Source organism: Thalia democratica, chromosome 2 (assembly GCF_965202585.1).
Source record: "Thalia democratica chromosome 2, ktThaDemo2.hap1.1, whole genome shotgun sequence".
In the NCBI taxonomy this organism is placed as follows: Eukaryota; Metazoa; Chordata; class Thaliacea; order Salpida; family Salpidae; genus Thalia; species Thalia democratica.
The window spans coordinates 19082208-19104457 of record NC_139166.1 but is presented as its reverse complement, the minus strand read 5'-3'; positions in this window follow the sequence as shown (position 1 = coordinate 19104457).

The window sequence follows — 22250 nt, the reverse complement described above, 5'->3', positions numbered from 1 at the left end:
TAATCAGTAGAACAGCTAGCAAAAGTTGACAATTTGGTAGTAAAGTTGTGGACTGATTGTGGTACACTTAACTTATTAGTACTACCCATCATAATTAAATCCTACCTTATTTAATTAATATCTAACAAATACTAAATTCTAACTGAGACTACTTTCTATAATCAGACACGACAGTTTTGAGTGATGAATCTTATATATAAAACACAATAAGAAATACTAGCATATACAAAATTATTTAATTACTTTGGTAACACTATAAAATTTGGAAGCTATTTAAATCTATACTAAAAGACTTAAAACAAAAAACTAAAAATTAAATAAAACTTTTAGTAAACAAGAAACTGTAAAATTTATAATAAACTATTAAACTATAAACCTGGCTTAAATATTTAAACAATTAAACACCTGTTGGAATACTCATTTTTAAAACAAAACACTACTTACAATAAGCATTCACAAAAACGTTCAAGATATTTTGTTGCTTCAAGCTACAAACCAAACTAACTAACTTCTTACATATAAACTGCCTGTCATGTTCTGATGTTTTGTTGCATCAGTATTTAGTTTGAAACATTTCGTCATCTGATTCTCATTGGCTAGTACATTCAACCGTATTAACTCTAAATACTCTCTGAGCTCAACTTTAAACAATAAATAATACAAGTATTCATTCCAAAGTTTTCAATTTTACAACATATGTAAAGAGTTGCTTTTCATGAAATGTTTATTTCATAGTTTAAATGTAAACAAATGTAAATTAGTCACGTGTACAAAATGAGCCAATCACGGTAGGTGTTTAGTTTTAACTGACGAAAATGACTCTTATTAATTTACACAGGGTTTGATTTAAAAAAAATACTTTTCAGTATGCTCTTTTTTACTAACTAGGTCCGGGTCCGGCCGGATCTCTGTTAGGATCCGGCCGGACCCGGATCCGGACTTTTTTTTCAAATTAGAATCCGGCCGGAACCGGACCCGGACTTTTTTTTTAAATTAGAATCCGGCCGGAACCGGATCCGGACTTTTTTTTCAAATTAGAATCCGGCCGGATCCGGATATCAGACAAAAATGGCAATATCCGGCCGGACCCGGACCCGGATAGTGAGTCCGGTACATCACTAGTATTTACACACTAGAAGTGGATAAAAAATATTATATTCGTGATAAACTAAGTATAACTTAAAAAGAATACATTACTTATTTTTTAATAGTACATATATTAAGATTTGAAAATTTTACAAAAATTTAATTATTCATTCTAGCAACAATAGCAAATTAACTTAATAACATATTATTTAAAATCTTTAAATGTTTAAAATTTGTTTTATGACTCAAACTTAATTTAATTTAAATGGAGCGCGTTATTTATTTTATAAACAGTAGCTCATCATAATTAACTACTAGTAATCAGGCTGGAATTTTATGACGAAAATTCTTTTAAAACAATAAGCACAACAAAGAAACTTTAAAATTGATAAAATGAGTACGAAATTTAAAAAAAAAAGTTAAACAAGATATTGTTAAATCAATATAAAATATTAATAAGTTTTATATGATAAACATTTTAAACTTTGAATAGAATAATATTTTCATTGAAGTTTTTCGGTAACAGTTAAAAAATATCATTTTTAACGCTTACATGATTGTTTTTAAATCTTAGTAGAATGAATGAAGATTTATATGATCGTAGATCAAGCATAAGTAAAGTGTATAACGTTAGACATCCGCAAAAGTAGAGCATAGTTAAATTTTGTTAGTTAATTTTCACTAAGTTGTATGTTTTTAAAAGATACTTATTTTTGATTTTTTTAAATTAAACAGAATATCTCTAAAAACAAATAATTGCATTATAATAGTTAAAATGGTTTATATTTTGTATTAATTTATTTAAAACAAAATTTTAGTTTAATTATTTTAATGTTTGTATTGAACTTTAAAGTTGTGTATTGAAAAATTTTAATTATTTATAAAAAAAAGTAAGTTTTTTTCCTGCTAACAATGAACTAAAATTAAAATAGGTCTAAATTTTTGAAGCTCATTCTTTTTTAATGTATAACTTATTTAAATCTAGTTGTATTCAAATAACATATATATGTTTTTTGTCGCTTTTTTATACTTAGATATTATTGAATTTTGGAACTATTCATACGAGATTAGTTTTAATTTATTTTGTATGCATAATAATCTTTAAGTAGTAAACAAAATTAACACTCTTATGTTTTATTAAACATTTATTAAGTTGTTACAAACTTTGTTTATAACATATCTGGTTGTTAAAAAAGTATTTTGATTATCCATTTGAATAAACTGTTTGAATTAACTTCAAAAAAAAAGATCAATGAGTTACAGTCTAAATGAATATTTTAATAAAAAAATTAACCCATGTCATATTTATAAATATAAAAAAAAACGTTCAAATTTGACATTGAGTATTAGCTCTTCATAAATAAATAAGCATTTAATTTGTAACCCAATTTTTTTTTTGATATACCAATTTTGTAAATTTTCGAATGAATTAAAAAAAAAGTAAGTAAAGATATTAACAACATTATTTTTTGATTCGTGCTTAAAACTGTGGGACTTAAATATGCTTTTAATTCTTTTTGTTGCTCTTTCATTTTCGCACTTAGATCTATTTAAAACTTTAGACCGTCGTCACGCTAAAAGCAAAAAGTTAGTAAAAGTTAGTAATCTATCACGGAAAATAGATCAAATGATACGTAAAGTTCTAGTAGGTCGCAGATATCAGGATCCATTTAACTAAGTGCTTAACAGCAACATCCAAGTTACTGATGTCATTTTGCTTTACCCTTACTGTACCCAGAGTATATAGTTAATCTTACAAATATAAGTTGATTTTTGTTTTATGAAATTACAACTATTGTAACCTTTATTTTTGTTCATTTAACAATTTCAATAATATTATTTTTGTGTTTTAATATCTTAAGTTTTTAATTATGAATTTGCCAAACAATTTGTTTTACGAATAAAGAATGTTCTTTGTTTTATTTTATTGCAGCCATTGTCACCTTGTCATTCTTTTCTAAACAACTCTAGTAGTATACACATTATGTTTATGAATTAAAAAAGTGTGTTTCTTATTTAAGAATAGGTTTGTTTATATACATTTATACTCTTCAGCTAAACTATAGTGCTGCTTTAACTACGATTTCGTAAGTCAAGCGCTCCAAAACAATTTTTAGTTATCATGTATTTTAAATATATATATTAAAAAGTTAAAACTATACAGACCTTATACTTATAGAAAAGTTGTTAGGTATTACCAATTCAGCACATCAAGTTTGTCTCAGTATTGCATTAAACTTTTTGTTTTATCATACATTTATTTTGTTATGTAGATAAAGCTACTATTTTTTTATAATGAATAAGGTTTGTCTCGTCTCAATTACCTTTAGTATCTGAAGAGTTGAAATACTATGCAAAGAAATAACTCAAATATATTGTAAACCTTAAGTTTTTCATTAACATAATTTTATTTTTTATTCGCTTTTTATGGTAAAACTGTGTATTATATCAGTATTATTTGTTGTTTCGATTATTTTATACGTGCAAAAATATGTAATGAATCTTTATAAGTTTATTTAAATTAAAAGGTAGTAGTTTAACACCGTAATGTAAGTAAACTTCTTAATCATATTATTAATGTAAACTCTAGCCAAGGATTGTCAAAGTTAGGTAGTTTCGAATAGTTAACAATTTTTTAATGTTTCAGCTTAAAATGTTAGGCTCGAGTAACTTTTAGTAAGTAAAATATTGTTTTTATAAGATAAAGTAGTATTAGTTCGGTTTAGAGTTATAATCAATATAGAATTGATAAAAAATTAACATAAAATCTCATACTTAAAAACCTTGGTAATTAATAAATTGATTCAAAATTTCTAAAATACTCGATCAATTAGCATCCAGCCGCAACTAAATCTTTTTTGGAAGTAGATTCCATTTGGATCCGGAACCTTGTCTAAAAATAGTATTTTTTCAGATCCTGATAATATTTTAGAATAAGGATCCGGATCTATAAAAGCTGAATCCGATAGATCACTTACTCTAAATGCTCCGGCCCGCTGAGGCTTAATTATTTTAGATCCGGCCCGTCAATTATTTACGTTGCCCACCCCTAATGTATAGCATAAACAATTAACCATCTTAAACAAAAACGTTTGACATCAACTTCTTGTAATGACTGGTTTGCAACAATGAAACTCTGCCATCTTAAAACTTGAATGAGAAAAACGAATCAAACAAACAAGCTAACAAACAATTTTCTAATCCTACCAAACACTCAAAAACCACTACATAAGTATATTATTCTAGTAAATGAATAAACTTTTTAAACAGAGAAGTAATAGACTTTTTCTTGAGATTATTGTTAAAAATATAAGTAAGTAAATATTCAAAAGTTTACTAAATAAATTTGTGTGATAGAAGTTTCTCCTCGTTGAGTTTTAAATGTTGAATGGTGAACAAAGTAACAAAATCCTTGAAATAGATTTTAAAATCGTAGTTTCAAAATTTATATTATGATCCAAGTGTAAAAGCTATGCATTAAATTTATAGTATCATAGTTATACACTTTGATATTTGAAATAAATGAAAACAAAAATTTAACCCTCATTTGACTAAAACAAATTTTACTTATAAATTTAAATAGGTGTAAACAAGTTAAAGTATTTAATTTTTGATTCTATACAGTTTATAGCTTTACCAAATAAAATATATAGATCTATTTGACATTATACAAGATGCAGGTTTAGAAAAAAGTATATGTTAAAAGATTTTGTATAATATTATAGTATTTAAAAAAATATTTATTTAAAAATAAATTAAACAGCTTTTGAATAAAATTTCTAAAATCAGTACAGTCTTTAATTTGAAAAATGTAGCAACTTTGAATTGGTTATATATAATGAGTCTTATGCACAACTTTCATCGTTTTTTTTTTTATCTTTCACACTTATTCATTTATAAAGTTTTCGTTCTAATATTTTTCTAGAAACTAACCAAGTCATTTAATTTAAAGTACTTGAAATTTTTACATAGATTATACATATTTTGAAACTATATTTATAAATACTTTCAACAAACAAAAAAAAAACAGACTATTTGTAAACAAAATGAGTGGCAACTACAACCCAAACGAGCAAACGGATGCTACACGAGATTCACCTTCAGAAGGCCAAAGTGCACGAACAAGTCCACTACAAGATAATGCACAAGTGACAGACCTTATTAGACAGAGAATACTAGTACCAAGCGGCACTTTATCGAGCGAAGATAATTCAAATGAAAATTTGGAAACCCAAGCAGAAATTGCATTAGAACGAGCACGACTAGGAAGTCTGATAAGGCAACACAGGGAGTCAATTGCCGGGGACAGGGAAGCAGCTGCCAGGCACAGGGAAGTAGCTTCCAGGTACATGGAAGAATATGCCAGGCTCAGGGAAGCAGTTGCCAGGCGCAGGGAAGCAGATGTTAGAGATCCAATCACTTACACGCCCGAAAGAGGTCTTATGACGTCACGAAACATGAGAAATCAATTTCCGAGAACAAGACTTAATTCAGTTGGTGATGAGCCCTACTCTGATGGAGAAAATTTTTAAACTGTTTATCATTTTTTAATTTCCAAAAAAGAAGTTTTCTTATAAAGCTTTCTAAATATAAAGTAGTGACGTTTTAACTTTAAATCTTTAGAAATATATAATATCATTTTTATATGCTGTAAACCGACTATTGCGAACTATAAATAATTTTATGCATTTTAAGATACTTAATATATTTTTTGTTTATTTCAGCTATACAAATGAACAAGTTATTTTTTAATAAAATATATAAAACAACTTGATGATTTTCTTATTTTAGTACTGAGTAAAAAACATATTAAACCGTAGTAAACGATCGAAAGCTTAGTCTGGAAATAATTAATTTTGGGCAATAATGTTTAGTGGGCAGCAATATGAAATTTTAAGCATTTTTTGATTTTTTAGTGGTAAATGATTATCTATTAATTCTAGAATATGCTTAGCAATTTTGGTCTTACAGATTTGACACAACTACAAATGTTATTACTCCTAACTTTTGAGCTTCGCATTGTTTTTCAGGATGCTTTAAGCTAAAAGCTTGACTATAAAATATTTTTGGCACAAATACCTAATGGACCAATTAATCTGATAGTTAAAAATTGCTTACTATACTTAGTATGTCTATAATGTCTTTTATCATAGTTTTTACACATTGAAGCAATAATACGTGAAATTTATAGTCAATATCAAGGCATTAAAATAACATAGAAGACTATCTTTAAGTTATATTTTTGAACAGCTCTAAGTTCACTAATATATTTAACTAATGCGTGATATAATCTTAAATGTTATATGGTACGATGGTCTTCATTAAAAGTATGATTTTCAGTAAAACCTATGTAAATCTAAGCTTCTCTATTATTAGAAATGGAGATATAAGATTTTAAACTGAGCGTGAATTAGTATTACATTTATAAAGATTTGTAACTAAAAACTAAAGATTAAAACAAAACTAAGTATTTTTTCAATATGTCTTTTTACTAGAATGCTTTTAATTAAACTAAATAAAAAAAATCAAATTATAGATAAAATAAAACTATCTGATAATAAAAATAACTTAAATGTTAAAACTTAATTTTTCTGATTTTCATATGAAAACGATGTTAGCTGAAGAGGTAGAACAAGTATAATCGAAGAAAATTACATTAAAAGTTTTCTTTAATCTATGTAATACTTGAAACTAAAGCGAGTTAGAAAAAAATAAATGTATTTAAAAGTTTGCCTTAGTTCCTTAAAAGTATATATGATTTTATTGAAGCTTTATGTAAACTCGAGATTTTTAGAGTCTTCTTTAGTGTAAGTTCCCTTTCAAAAAAGTTTCTGCTGGTAATAAATTGTTTTTATTACCATATAAACCCAAGTTCATCATTGGCAAGTGAGCTTGGTACGCAGAACCGGCAGCCGATAATAAGTCGGCTGACTGTCCAGCGTTTACTTTTTTTTTGTTTTTAAACTAACTTTTTCCTAATTGTGTCTTCAATATTTTAAAAAACAATAAATTTATACGAAAATTAAACTTGTTTTCTACACAAAAAAATTTCTTATGAACATAAATGTAATCTTTTCTAGTCTACGCATAGGTTTTTATATGAGAATTTATTTCGTTTTGTTCTATGTGCATCCTAAGTTATTATTTATCATACAGGACTATTTGTTTGTAATTATATTTATTTTATTTTTTTTTTACTGTGCTGTTTTTAGATTTTAATTTTCATTGAATGTAATTTGTTTGTTTCTTTTCTCATGTGTATCGTTTAAGCGGCTCGGGTTTTAATGCCCGAGTCCATCTTTGCACAATAAACTCCAATAATAATAATAATATTTCTTTTAGTTCTTATTTATTTTTATTGAAACTCAATTATTTATATACCCTCACTTTTTAGTTAATAAGTAGGTTTTAGATTACATTTAAACGTCTTGACACTTTAATTTTACAAATTTAAAACAAATTTAAATAAGCTTCCATTAAGACTCACCATCGCCTTGTTTTATCATCTAAAACTTAGAATGCTTTTGAGGTTAAAAAGTATAAATTATACACAAATTTTTTACTCAAAATTCAAAGTTTTAAAACTATATATATGTTTGTAAAAAACAGTTTAACTACTATTAAATCACATTTAAATTTTGTAAGGAAAAATACCAAATTAGTATCTATTTTGCTACGATAACTTTTAAATTGTTGTTAATTTATATAAGACAATCACATCGATTTTACTAACTTAAAAACTTTTATCACTTGAAGTGTTAAAGTCCATTTTTGGCTTAATTCTTTCTTCTGAAAATAATAGCCTACCCCATAATGTTGAACAAATACTATTAAAATAGTTGAAATTGACAACTTCTTATTTGTTTAAAAAAATTAGAATCTTATATAGATTGATCGTAACACTTTTTCGTTCGTAAACCACACGTAATTTATGAGCATAAGGTTAAGGAAAATAACCCATTGCCTGAAATTTTGGGTTTAGTCTGATAATGATTTTTTTCATGGACAAAATCAGGATATATAAAAATAAGGTTTTTCGAAGGTAAAGTTCAGACTGTCATTAAGTTAGTAAAAAATAAAAAAACCAAATGAGTACTACATTGTAAATTTAATAAAAAGTCCACAAAGATGGTGTTAAGATGTTTTAAAAAAATAATTGTTTGTTATTGAGTGCTTGTGGTATTGCAGAGGTGCCACACACTCAAAGTACTCAATAAAACTGAGTTTGAAGTTCTAGAAAATTTCATAAAAAACTCAGGAATAGTTTTTAAAAAGGGTGATTTAGGGCACTTATGATTTTTTTTAATATAAGTCTAAGAATAATTTTAAGATTTGCTAAAAATCCCATGGCAGATCTGATTATAAATCTAGTATGAGAATTATTTAACCATTTTCAATATTATACATTTTTCATCCAATTTTGTTCAAGACTATAATTTATATTGATTTTGAAGTATTTATTTATTTTTTTTAGCTTTGTGTCTAGTTCTTTACATTCTTAGACACAACATTTTGGTTTATATTCTAAATCTAAAGTTAATATTTAATTAAGTTTATATTAAGCAGAAAAAGTTTAGAGAAACAAAAGTTAAACTTTGCATTTGTTCTATTTGTCTTATGAAAACTGAACTTTACTAGGGTTATTTTCGAACAAAAAACATTTTACAATTCATCTATATTAGGGGCTGATTGGTACTGAACAAATTTAAATCTTTTATTAGTTTTGTTTTTTTTAAATTGTTTGGTTATGTATTTTTGAATTTTTTTTTGTTAAGAATTGACTTAGAAAAGTCAGCAAGTTTTTCTTTAAACTCAATCTGTGGCAACCCTGCATAGGGATAAAATCTAGGGATACATTTACTTTTGGTTTTGTTGTTAAATTTACATTACTGATTTGATATAGATGTCTTTTAGATTCATTTAAAGAAATCAAAAAATGTAAAAACTTTGTTTTTTAATTTACAACACAAAAGTAAAAATTAGTCCCCTGATGGCATAAGGGTCCTAATGATGGCTTTGAAAACTCTGCAAAATTGACACTTATGGCAAAAACATGTATAAAAAATTAAACCTTGTATTTGTGGTAATTTGACTCAAACAGTAATTGAGTCATTTATACATATCCGAGACTTATAAATTAAATCTTAATTATAAGCTTATAAAAAGTAAAAGTTTCAAAGCAGGGTTGCCAAAAACATTTAGAATGCTGGAAATCCTTGATTTTCACAGTTTTGGCTAAAAATTCTGGAAAAACCTTAAATTTGAAAAATTTCATAAATAACTTTTTATAAATATTTTTCAATAAGTGAATAAACTAGGGAAAATTTTTTTTTTGTTTCAAATAATAAAGTTTTAATTTGACACAAATTAACTATCATAAAGATAAAATATAAGGATTTTTCTTAAGAATATTTTTTATCACAATTTTCTAAGCATAATTCAATAGATTTATAGTTTCTCACCTATGTTATTATACTATTAAAAAAAGTTTTATTTAACTTTAAAATTAATTTAAAACTCAAAATAACCCCGACAACTTTTACTTTTAGATCAAGAAATTCAGAAAAGATGAAAAGTTTCTGTAAAATTTTTCGTTACAGGTGATTTAATTACTTTAAGTGGATTATGATGTCAACACCACAAAAATTAAGTTGAATTTTGCTGCAATATAGTTTTGTAATAAAAATCACTGTCTTTAAAAAATCCCTTCAACTAATGATACTATTTAGAATGACTTCTTAGTAAAAAAGTAACTTGTCTTTTATTAAATCTTTGTTACCACCAAATTGCAATCAAAAATAGCACCTTAGTGAAAATAATACAAAATACACTAAATATTTTATTCGGCTTAAATTCTCATAAGGTGGTATATATTGTAAATCTTATCATTGTGCTGTTTTTACAAGTAGTAATGTACAAGTGTCTGATAACCCTACACTAAAAATTTTGATTAAACAATACTCAAATTTTACCACAACATCTTTAATTTTATCTTTATGTCTATTCATAAAAAAAAATACATTACAATAAACATTATATCAGTTTGTTAGTAGTAAACATAGATAAACAATACTCATTATTCTTTGTAAAATAAGAATTTGAGTTAACTTTTTTTTTGTGAATAAAACCATTGTTTTTAAGAATTATTACATTCAAGAAAATTTCGGTTTGACTTTAAAGTTTATAATAGAAAAAAACCCATTTTAAGTAACTTTTCAGTATCTTTAAAAATTGTTTAGATACCACAAAAATTGTTTAACCTCAACTTAATTTTGAGCTAAAAGTTAAACCAAAAATATGTACTTTGAGAAACCTGGAAGACTTTTTTTAAACTAGTGGCCACTGATTTTAAATTGCGTATTGCATAAGTTAATTTAAGAAACTTCTACTCATGTTACTTCTACTCAATACTTATGTCTATAAAAATAATAAAAATAACTGTAATTTAAGAAAATATAAAAAACTTGGAATTTTGAACAAAACAAAATTTAAAGAAGCTTAAAGATATCTTTTCAATGTTTTTAAGTAATTTAACATAGTTTTTCACATTAAACTTAATTTTAAACTTAAAATAGAATGTAAAATATATATTTTTACAAACAAGGAAGAGATTTTGAAAACCTGGAGAAAATAACCCAAAAAAACTTGGCAACCATGTATATTTTGTAATTACCAATCAATAAAGTAAAAAATATATTTACAGAAAAAATAAGCTATATAAACCACTATTTGAAAATACTTGTGAAATTGTTTATATTAAAGTATTGAGTGTTTTGAAGAACTAAGAATTTAGATTAAAACTATTCATTGACTCTAAATTTTATTCTGCAATTGTGAATGAAATTTTGAACTTTAATAAGGAATACATGCACTATTTAAACTAGTGGTCGTCATAGGGTGCACTGGTGTCCATTAGTATACAAAAAATATATATTGGCAAGCAAAACTTTTTTAGTGAATAACAATAAATTTCAAGGTTATGGCTATCTACTACCCCGATAACTATTTTTGATTTTCTTTATTTGTCCATCAAACGACCACTTCTGTACCTTTCTTATACTATCAATCTAAAAAAAAATAATAGAGTCAACTGTTCTTAAATAAACCCTTCGAAAATATTTTTCTCTTAATAAATCTTAAAGAGTTACAAATAGAAAAGGTTAGAATTTATTATATATTTAACTTAATTAGATCTTTTAGTTTAAGTTTCGTGCTACAATTAAAAATTCAAAGTTTGTTATTGTAATTAAAAATGTATAATCTTAATCAAAAAATTGATAATATTTCAACATAAAGAATTATTTTATTACGATGAATTGTAACGTTTTTCTTCTGAGAAGTATAAAATTAAAAACGTAATAATACTATAAGGGTATTCGTATACTGAGTTATCTAGAGATAACTCAGTTTAGTTTAAAGTTTTTAAGGTTGCCACAAACTCACTATTCTCAGTTAACTTACAGGTTTGCCACTTTACCTTGAAACGTAGAATTTGACATTCTATGCAAAAAAAAGAAAAAACTTTGAAAAAAAAAACCTGAGAAAGCCTTTAACTATTATACACGTTCAGTAGTAAAATTTTAATTTGACTTTGAATATCTACAATATAAATCAAAAGAAAATTGTCATCATCAATTTTTTTTATTGAAAAACATATTTAAAGTAGCTTTACAGTATGTTTCTAATTTTTTTGGACATTTTCACAGTTTTTTACCTTAAACTTTACTCTAAATCAACCCGAAAAGTGTACTTTTAAAAACCTTGAAAAAATTTGGAATACCTTAAAAAAAAGATGGAAAAAAACGACTAATAAACCTGTACTTAGTATAACTCGAAAAATTATAAAAACATCAGAACGATTCAAGCAAAGTTCATTTTTTGATAATAAACCTGTAATCCGGATTTGTTTTTGATTCGAGAAATTGAAAAAAAAAAAGGGAATGATGTACATCAAAATTTTTAACAAATTTACTAAAAATCTTTAAAAAGCTATAATTTTAAACAACTTTGAGTTAATTACATTTCAATTTTACACAAAAAAATCTATTATACAGACAAAAGGTTTGTTTAATCTTCGATTTTTAATTATTAAATACACATTTAAAGTAGCTTTACAATAAGTAATCTAAGCTGTTATACTGTTTAAAACAACTTTTTACATTAAACTAAATAAAATACTATAAAGACCTTATAGCTTGTACTTTTGAAAACCTGTAAGTTATTAAAACAAAACCGTCGGCAGTCCTAGAAAGGTTTACATTCAGTCACTCTTTTCAAGATCAAAAAAAGAATTCAGTTGTTCTAGTTGCACAACTTGAATACTACATAGAAATTTTTTTATTAAACTTGTTTTTTTTGAATAAGAAAAGCTTATTTAATTTAATTGTAAATTTATTAAAGATATTTTAAAGAAATTTTTAACAAAATGATGCTAGAGTCTAGACAGTTTAAAGTTACTTAAGAAAGTTTTTTGTATTCAAAAAGTAGTAATTCTGAATTTATAAAACCTCAGGTCAACTCAGGCTAGTTTTATAATTTTCAAACTAACTTAAGCTAGTTATTTTTTTATGAGGCTAATTCAGATATAATTTTTGAATTTGTAATTTTTTACATGTAAAATCTTTTGAGTAGTTCTGTTTTTATATAACATAATATAACCAAATAAAAAGATTAACCGGATTTGTTTATACCAATGACATACTATGGTCAAAAATTTTTACATCTGTTTTAAAAATGCTGCTAAGATTCTTTCTATATGAAAGTTATGAAGTAGTTTTTGATGCAGGTAACTTTCTCGCATATAAAATAAATTTTTCTTAAAACAAATTAAAAAGTTCTCAAGTATTGTATAGTTTTAATCAAGATAGTATGTTTATTTTGTAGTTAAGGTGTCAGTTTACTAAAATATTGAAGATAACATACTTTCAGGTCTCTTGGGATAAATCAGGACAGTTATAACTTTTGAAAATTAAGTCCAGCTAAGGCTAACCTTAATTTTTATCAAATATTCAGTTTGACTGGAACTAATATTAGTTATTTTTGTAAAATTGGGCTTGTTTGGATATCTTTTGAAATCTCTTTACTTTGTCACTTTATATCTATTTTTAGATACATAAATTTGATTAAAACTTTTCTTGCTAGTTTTTAGCTCATTTTAATTTTAATCTATAAGTTTTGATATAAATAAATTTCATCTCAATGCTAGCTTATTGTAACTTGTACAACTTAATTGTAGTCTATAGCCACCCAGACTAGTTTTTTTTTTCAAAGAATGGCAACGTTAAAGATTTACTTGTAAAACTAAATTTCAAATACAAAGTTTATTATTCAACGAACAAAGTTTTATTTTTAATATGCTGCATAAAAAGTAGTATCACTAATGCTTACAATAATAACTATAGATAAAGCTTTACATTGTACTTACAAGTAAAATAAAGTAAGTTATTGCAATTGAAAACTTTTTTTTAAATAACTTTTCTTTTATCTTATCTGCAACAAAGTAAAATTATTTAATTTAAATAGTTTTGTATTTAATTTACTCATTTAATGTTTGACTTTGATTTATTTTCTTCTAAAAAAGACAACAGTTAAAACATTTTAAATTTAGTTTTATCAATTTTCTTGATTTAAATATAATGTTACATGAAAAAAGGATATTAAATGGTCTTTTTTTTAAAGTGTTGTCACAAACTTGGGATAATCATAACCACTACCTTATTATAGATTTTAGAATGCCTAGATTGTTCAAAATTATTTGAATGTTTTCTTGCAATCTCAGGCTGAAAAGGTAGTTTTGTATTTTTTTCTGGATAGTTTTTTGATTTCGAAGTATTTTATTTCTTAAAAATATGTATTTTTACTCTACATTTAGTGATTTTATTTTTACAATTATAACTTTTGGTAGTTTGTATAAGTATACATTCTTTACCATTTAACAGGATGGCCATTAAATCTTTAATCCTTGAAAAACCCGGAACTTGTCAGTTTAGGCTAAAAAACTTTGAAAACCTGAAATTTGACAAATGTGACAAATCTTTCGAATTTTAAGGGAATCTTTACATGTTAAGTTGCAAAATTAAAAAAGACACAAAAAATTTATCGTATAAACAGAATTTATTGGTCATCATTAATATTTTATTTCATGAAAAACACTTTCGAAGAAGTTTTATAGTGTCTTTTTAATGTAGTTTTACTATTAACATAGTTTATTTTATCTTGAACTTAATTTTAATTAAAAACAAAACCAACAACATTTGAGAAATTTCTCAAAAACTAGTTACCATCCTGTTTTATATTAAAAATAATAATTTTAGTATCATTCATACTATTTTTTAATCACTAAATACAACTTTTGTTTTACAATTTTTTAAAACTCAGTTTTAGGTTTTAAAATTCTTTTTAAACTAAATTTTAGGTTATATTTAATCAATACTTTCAATCAATATTGTTCATTAATGCGACAAAATTACGCTAACTTATAAAATTTTGAAGTTTTTTGGAAGTTTTAATTAATAAGAAATTTTGGAAATTTAAGACTTGTTTAAAACTTTATCATAAACTTCAGATTAATTTTTTAAAACTAATCTATTGTTTCTGCTGAAAGTTTATAAAGTTATATTAGTTTGTTTTGAATGTATTAGTTTTGATCGGGGTTTCTCAACATTTTTTAAATGACCCTCTTTAAAGAAATAAAAAAAGCTATGGCACCCTTCAACAAGGTTACTCTAAAAACTACTATTAGTAGCACCAAAGACCTTTATTATTTTTTTGTTCTTCATCAACAACTCCATAATATCTAGATTAAGTTTAAAATTTTGATTTCATGACCCCCCTATGGCTCCTTAACTGCACATGGCCCCCTTTGGCCCCTTTGCTCCTCATGGCCTGCTGAGTATCTGTAATTGCCCCCTAAGGGGCCTTTCAGGCCCACTATGGGAAACCCTGATTTAATTGTTTTTTGATTAAAAATATTTTCTTTTAGTTTTTGTTTATTACTACTAGTTTTTTTTTGTTATTTGCTTCAAAGAGTAGCAACCGTGGTATAAATAGAATCTTATTATATTCGAGTTGCAAAGATTTTTAATAAATTATTTAAAAGTTTGAAAATTTTTTTTCAGTAATGACCTTATCATAATTAAGTGTTTGTGTTTTTTTTTATTTTACAATACTAAGCTAGATATTAAATTTTTATAATCATATATTTGTAAAAGTATATATCAAACTAAAATTCTAAGCTCAACTTTTTACTACCAGAAATAAGGGAGGCAATGAAGTAATTATATAAACTTTAGATTTAAATAGCTATAAAACTTTTTTAAATTTGGGTTATTGCAGAAATATTTTTCATATACTAAATAGTATTTTTTAACAACTAATAAAATAATTAAAGCAAATAGCGAAAATATACTGGAGCTTTAATTTTTTTTTTATGTTAACTTTAAAAGTACTTTGAACTAACTACACACCTAAACCTAGATGTTTTTTTTAATTAATCTGCTTAGTTATCTTTCAATTTATTTAGCTAATTTAATTTTTAGACTAGTTAAAGAATGTGATGAAATTATTTCCAGTGCATAAACTACCAATTGGCTTCAGATATCGTTGCTGTCAACTTCTAAATGCATATACATTTTTTGCTAGATCCTCACAAATGTTAGTACTATTATATTTCAACATTTTTAAAAAGTTGTTCTAAGTTAAATATTGTAATATAAGTAAAAAATTAAAATACTTTACAATATAAGTACTTTTACTAGTTTTTGTTTTTGTAAGTATTTATACTAGATGGATTTTATTATGATTTTAATTTTATTTATAGTATTTGTGAATCTTCTGATAATTTTCCTACATCATTAGTTTATTTGGACACTTCTATGAAACCTAGTAAATTACTTGGACATGTTGGAATTGATGAGTTCCGTGCAGAAAATGATTCATTAAAGTTTAATTACGGTACTGGTCATACAATTTCTTTGTTTTGGTCAAGCAATAAAAACATTTTATTTTAGAAAATCATAAATTTTAGAAAAAAACATAAAAAAATAAGACCTATATTTTTGGTTATTTTTGAGGTTTGATGCTCATGAAAAACGGTTTTAAAACAAACAAAAAAAGTTTAAAATAATTTAATTTAATAGTTGCAGTGACTAGGGAATTACAAGGAAAAGGAATTAGCAAAAGTATGATGGTTGATGCAGAAAAATGGGCAAAGATGAAAGGCTTTAATACGGCATATTTATTTTCTGTTTCTGAAGCTAAAGACTTTTACAAAAAATGTGGGTATTCAGAAATAAAATCTGGTCATTATGAAGGATGGTTAAAAAAGAAAATTTGAACATAAAATTAGCATTTAGTTTTAATATATATAAAAATACTTTTTATACACATTTCTTTTTTTTTATGTTGTAACTTAATCTCTAAAAAAGTTAAAATTTCGTTCTACGGTCTTTTTAAAGGTTAATAAAATGTTACTTTTCTAAATTATAAAAGTTTCTTTTTAAGTACAAATGTTATACAAAAACATTTAAAAGGTCATTTGTTGTTTAATGTACAAATAAAATTAAGATTTTAAAACATTTACTTAACAAAAAGCAACTAGTTTTATTACTGAATTTTTTTTTATTTAAAGTACGGGTATAACAATCAAGATTGTGTTCCGTTATTAAATAATAATCAGTAGGTCAAGTTTTTGTCAGTTGCCTTTTATTTGAATGTAATTGTTGTAGTGCTTTCACTTATGACAATACTAGCAACATTGAAAGCTGATTTTTTCTGACAGTTTGTTATATGATAAATAATTCATGTTGTTTTTTGTACTTTTCTTAGCTATTGTGCTGGTTTACACCTACCCGTTTTTATTAATTGACTAGAAAAAAAGAAGTCGTGTTCTTTATTTAACGTTAAATAAATAAATGTAATATTTAAATCTACATGTTTTTTTCTTCAAGTTCAAGCAAAAAGTCTATATTAAAGTTCAATCTATATATCTAACAATATATTTTTAATGGACTCAATTTGAAAAGTGTTAATTATGTTAGGGCAAGTCTGCAAGACAGGTGTGGAACAATTTAGGTATTGGTGTTAGCCTGAATAATTCATTAGATTTAAGAACAAAAACTGTAATGTACATCCACACTTAAAACCATATTTAAATTAAATTTAAACTATACTTATACTAAGTATACTTAAGGTTAAGGATACTCTATATAAAACTAGGCATGACTTTAAATGTGCATATTGTAATAAAGAACAATTTGAAACATTAACGAATATATAAAGAACATCATACTTTAGAAAAGACTTTAGATGTGGTCAAAACTTAAATCAATTATCAACTACTTGTGATTCTATTCGAACAATCTGATATACAGTAACCTCTCGCATCTTTACGCACTTGTGACGTTACGCACTCTCGTTTAGTTAAGCTTTTAAGAATTCAAAAAACAAAAATTTTAACTTTTCCAAATTGCACAAATTAGGTTTATTGTATATTTCTTATTTAAAATATGTTTTTAAATGCTAACTCACCTCTCTATATCTTTAGACTTTGTAAACTTTTGTTCCTTGACTAGTTGATAAACATTTAGTTATACCTCAGTATATTAGAAAATTTATTAACAATAAGAGTTTAAATTAAAGTTCTTTAAAAAACATGACTGTATTAAAAAATGAAAGTATAATGATATTGAGAGTTTGAAACACAAATAAATAATACACCACTCTTGCCCTACATATGAATAAACATCTTAAAAAGAAATCTAATGAGACTTCCTAGCAAAAAGTAGTTGTTATACTTAATAAAAATTGAGCTTAAACTTAACACAAATCTAATTGTTTTTTTCAAGATATATTTTTTAGTTTAAGTTTTTCTTATGTAACACTTGCATTGCACAGCAAGCATTGAAACTTTATATGAATTATAACCCTTATTCTTTAATATATGTATATATATATATATATCTTTTTTTTCATACTTACAAATAAAATAAACAAATTGTTTAAAGTGGGAAAGTCCCCAGTCTGCTTTTAACTACAATCAAATATCAACAAACAGCCATTATAGTAAATATATTTGGTACTCCCGTATCTTTACGATCTCTCGTATCTTTACGCACTTTTTCTGTAGACACAATGTGCGTAAATAAGCAAGAGGTTGCTGTATAATTTATCAACATTATCTAAAAACAAATTTACAATGAAAACAAACTTATAATGAACGTTATATTAACAATTTAGTTCAGTTCTGGAACTACATTTGATAGTCTTCACCAAAATCTCTCCACAGTTTCTGTGGCTGACTTTTATAGTTTTGTCTTAAAAATGTAAAGATCTCATAAAATTAACTTGCTTCTTGGTTAACTGATTTTATATTAGTTTTATGTTCAATTATATGGAACAAGAGTATAAATGGTATTCCATTACATATGTTTGGTAGTAAATGCATAATTTTGCTTTTCAGAGTAGATAAACCAATTATAACTGATAATGATTTAGAAATCTTCTTTCAATTTTTAAACATTGTATTCATATCAATGACATTTATGTCCGGTTTTCGTTTAGAAGTTGTTAACTTTGGACTGAATCAACCAAATATAGTGTTATTGTTTAGAAGATTTGATTATCAGTTGTACACTTCAGAGAGGATGACTCAACAATATTACTTTAGTTCAATTATTATCATTAATTCTTTAAGTAAAACGTTAACCTAATTACTTATAGTTGTTTTAATTTATGTATAAGTATTGTATTTTTCATATTTTTGGCTTAATTTTTTTCTAAATTGTTATTAAAATACTTCACGATTAAAAAAAAAACAATTTTAGCTTTTTAAATTGTGTAAAAATTTTCTAAATATATTATTTTGTTATTTGCACCTAATTTATAATAATACTTATTTTTACAAACATTCTGGAAAAACTAAAAACAAATTTGAAGTTACAAAGTATTTAAGATAATAAAAAGGCAAGCTTGAAAAAAAAATTACGACAAAACATATAAGTACTTTCTAGTGTTTGATTTAACAAACAATAGTACACTTAATTGAAACAAAACACTTTAAATCAAGTCACTTGAATAAAAAAGCACTTTTATATTTTACAACTGCTATAACTTCTAATAAACAGCACAAGTTTGAAGAAACTATCTAAACAGGTTTACTTTAATATACTTTATCATGTTTAATGATAAATATCAATTTAAAAAATCAAATGTAATTTAATCACATATAGATAAAATTTTAGAAAAAAAAACAGAATTTTGTTTAAAAATTTTTTTTAATTACTTTGTAAAAGTTAGCATGATATGAAGAGTAAAATAATAAAGTTTTTTTTGGTGGCTTTATTTTGCAAAGCGATCAATAGTTTGATAGGGTTAAAGTGAAATGTTATACGGTTGTGATATTTAGCCTTTTTAGCTTTAGATTTTATAAAATGCATGAGGAATAGTTTCAAAAATTTTGATATGGCTTAAACCTTGTGACTGTAAACGTTATACATTTTTAAAGTTAGAATCAATCAACAGATCGTAAATAGCTATATATAGTATAACTTCGTGATAAACAGATCCTTTTCGAGAAATAAAATATCAGGCAAACCATATTTAACTAAAATATATTTTGAACTGGCAAATTTTGTTTAGACTGAAGATCAGATAGATATATAGTTTTAACACAAGAACAAGAGGTATTTTTCAAAGTATTTTATAAGTTTTTTTACTAAAATAAGTTTTAAGTAATAAATTTACAACCTTCATCGACTTAGTTATTTTATTTCAGAACTAATTTACAACTTAAATTATTATGTTAACTTGTGAAGTATGTTTTTTTTAAATAAACGTTTTTTGCTTTCTTTCTCTTTAAAATAAAAAGAATAAGTTTATATATTTTCTTTTAACTAAAAAACTCTTTATATTTATTCATTTATCTTCAACTGCTTTTAAAAAAATTATTCCTATTATTTTTTTACTGACTGCTTGGTTTTTATTTTAACATTTGAGTTTTCTTTTACCAAAAATATTTTATAAGCTAGTTAAAAATGAATAAAACTACACTGATTTAATACTTACACAATTGTTATAACAAGATAATGATAACAAAATAACTAAAAATATTTGTCTTTGAATTGGTTGTATGTTTCTTAAACTTATAATAAACTTACAAAACTCATTTTATTACTTTTTATGTTGATAAATTTAAACGATTTATGATCAAAAATGATTTTGCTTTGTTTAGAATATAAATTTATCTAAATAATTTTTGTTTAATATAACTATCAAGCAAATTTTCTAATATGTTGCACTAAATTTTCAAATAAATTTACTTAAAGTGAATGAATATTTGTTATGTTTTAAGGAAATTTATGAGATTTTGTAATACTTATTTTGTATAAGAAAACTTTATTTATTTTAAAAAAATAAAAGTTATTAAAAATTAACTTGATTATTTTGATCTATAACCATTGAATAGAAATGTTTAATGTATGCTATGCATTTAATAGCCAATTGAAAAAAAACAATAGAGAAATTATGTAAAAATAAAACCAGTTTCAATGTAAACAACAAAAGAAAATAGATGTCGAATATAACATTAAAAAATAGACATAAATAAAGACCTTCCAGATGTATAAACTATATATATAAAGCAATACATTCAAGAACATGCTGATTTTTGATAGATAAAATCAATTGGTTTGTAATGGATAACACAATTGTTTTTGAGCAGTTTTCTCGAAAACAATACTTTTCTTTATTTGTTCTCCTGTGAAAGTCATTTATCTTTTATTTATAAGTAATTTTAATTTTAAAACAAAAGTAGGTGTTATAATTAAAATATATGAATTCATTAATAAGTCTCATCTTTCTAAGAAACATTTGTTACACCAATTAAGAGTTGAAATAAACCTTTATATTGTGTTAGTATTCTAGGAAGATTTTAAATAAATCACTTTTTATGTTTTAAGCATAAAAGGTTAATATACTGATATAGTTAATAGATTATTACGGGTTATGACAATGCAGCCAATAAGCTGTTTTTGAAATTATTTTCAAATGTTTTGTATTTTTAGTAAATGGCATGGTCACCTGTATTAAATATTTTTAACTTTTTAAGCGATAAAACAAACATAAATATTATACATCATAATAAATCCACAATAAGTTTAAATTTAATTTACATTTCTAGAAATAAACACGTAAGCGCCAAAAATTAGTAGAATACAAATCAGTTAAAAATTCTTCTTAAACCGTAAACTTACAGAAATAATTTCAAAATTATTATTTAAAAAACACGATATCAAAACTTGGTAAGCTAAATTGTAAATTAAATGTTTAACATTAGGCTACTGACGGAAATACTGTAAATTAAGTATATAAAACGAAATACTTTTAACTCGAAGTTCTTTTTTAAGTTTAAAATAAATTTATTGATTTCAGTCAATAACGCAAAACAATACAAGACCAATTGTAAGTTTGAAGTTATGAGATAAGTTATTAATTATAAGTATTTAACATCAAGTATATTACACTGACAGTTTTTTTTTTAATTTATGACATTAAAAATAAAACTTTTATATCATAAAATTTATATCTATATATAAGTTAAAACTTCGCATAAATCTACTAAATTTAGTTATTCAATAAATTATATTGTTTATATTTCATAAAATAAACTGCATAATCTACTTAAATTTAGCAATATCTGAACCGCATAACCACCAGAAACAATTCATGTGACGTCATTGGTATACTGGTATGTCACATGAATTGTTGTTGATGGTTGTGCCAAACAACATTTAGTTAAATAAATTAATTAAATTTATGCTGAGTGTTGAGTGGTTTATTTTATTGCTAATAATGATGTTGGGAGAGCATCTATTATAACTTGTTTTAAATACTTTGGAACTAATTTTAAAAAGATTTATGTGACTATTTATTAAAAGAATATATACATATATAAACTAGTCTAAATATTTTCTTTAAAGTTATAAAAACCAACTAGATATACAAGATTAATGTAGAATATTAACAAGCTTTATGTATATATGAGTATTCCTTAAAAAAAAATGTACAAAAACACCGGCTATAAAAACATGCACAGCTCTTACTTAAATGCTTGAGTCAAAAATTCACATATATTTTAAATATAATTGTTTACTGTAGTTTAGTAGAAC